Raw genomic sequence first — 1,414 nt, forward strand, 5'->3', positions numbered from 1 at the left:
ACTACTGCGCAGACTCTGGCTCCAAATGTTGGAACGACGATTACAAGATGCTTAAAAGCAGCTCAAAAGAGAACGGACTGCATAGAGACCGATTTCGTTCAGAGGCGAAGCGGCGGTACTTGCAGAAAATAGCCTGCATTGGAAATGTGGACCCGTATGAAATACGGCCGTGGAGTAAAAACCCTGAAGACCAACCGCTATTGACGTAGCCTGACATATTCTCGTACCTTATCTGTGGAGTCAGCGCGTACAAGTCGTCATTCAAACAAAGGTAAGTCAGCTCGAGTACTGCGAGTGAAATGCGTTTGATTTCCATCCGAACATTCACATTAGTGCAGCATAAATTCATTCATGAGGGGAAATTACAGTGAGAACATGTGGAGGCTGTTAGAGGGATAACATAGTGAGTTCAGTGCATTGATGAGACACTGTCCTGAAGGATTTAGTTACTCTTTATGGTTAAAGAAATTGCAATGATTTATTAATGTTTATTATAAATAATTCTAATTATACATCTTGCGTCAATATTTGTATCTTGAGTCACTAAAAATACATTTTATTTTAGTTTTATACATTGATTAATGACCTGCAGAATCTCCTTATCATATTAAGTGACTCATAATTGTCACTTTATGCTTTCTCCATCTCTACAGTGATGGCATCCTTGCATTACATACTTTAGGTTCATTTTCTGCAGGCAGGTTTCTGACAGAGAACAGGCAGGTTTACACTATAACCTGCAGCGATGGACACATAAAGAAATGAAAAATGACATGTATGTGCTAACTTTCTAAACACTTTGTTACATTTATGATAAAGTAGATTAAACACATCTGTGTCGGCCTTGGCTCATAGTTCTTGTCTTTAAATGAACTTTGTCTGTGTGTGTTTCAGGTCCTGCACTCTCAAAGACTGAATGAACCAGCATTGCAGCCATGGGTCACTGTGAGCATCACAGGGAAGGTTGAAGCCGCCCGCTGCACCTGCATGGCCGGAGTCGCAGAGACCTGGACCCACGTCACTGCTCTTCTGTTTAAAGTAGAAGCAACAGTGTTGATCCGTGGCACAAGGACTGTTACAGATGAACCTCCATACTGGGTTTTGCTGGGTAATGTGACCAAGATACAGCCAGAGGTTGGCCATAAGATAGACTTCTCCTCTTCAGCTGCCCAAAAAAGGCTCTTGATCAAAACATTCACAGACCATCTGTAGTGACAGGTAAAAGGAGCCGTCCTCAAAAAAGAAAAACCCCACCTGCTACTGTGGAGGAGTCGTCACTGCTATAATGCCATCATGTTTTATCTAGGGGTCTAGATTTATGCCTGTAGTGCACTGCCGTGTAAATAATTTGCATTTACTGAATATGTACTGACTGAGTCCCGCTGTTCAAAAGTTGAATAAAGAAACAAAGTAA

The 1,414-nt window shown here is 41.6% G+C and overlaps 1 long non-coding RNA gene across 1 annotated transcript; it reads left to right on the top strand.

Annotated features, from left to right (window-relative positions):
* On the top strand, positions 1-1,414 carry LOC145421469 (uncharacterized). Its single transcript, XR_013902832.1, has 2 exons — positions 1-271; positions 895-1,414. It is a non-coding gene; the product is annotated as an uncharacterized LOC145421469 (long non-coding RNA).

The sequence above is a fragment of the Astatotilapia calliptera genome, chromosome 17, assembly GCF_964374335.1.
Source record: "Astatotilapia calliptera chromosome 17, fAstCal68.1, whole genome shotgun sequence".
In the NCBI taxonomy this organism is placed as follows: domain Eukaryota; kingdom Metazoa; phylum Chordata; class Actinopteri; order Cichliformes; family Cichlidae; genus Astatotilapia; species Astatotilapia calliptera.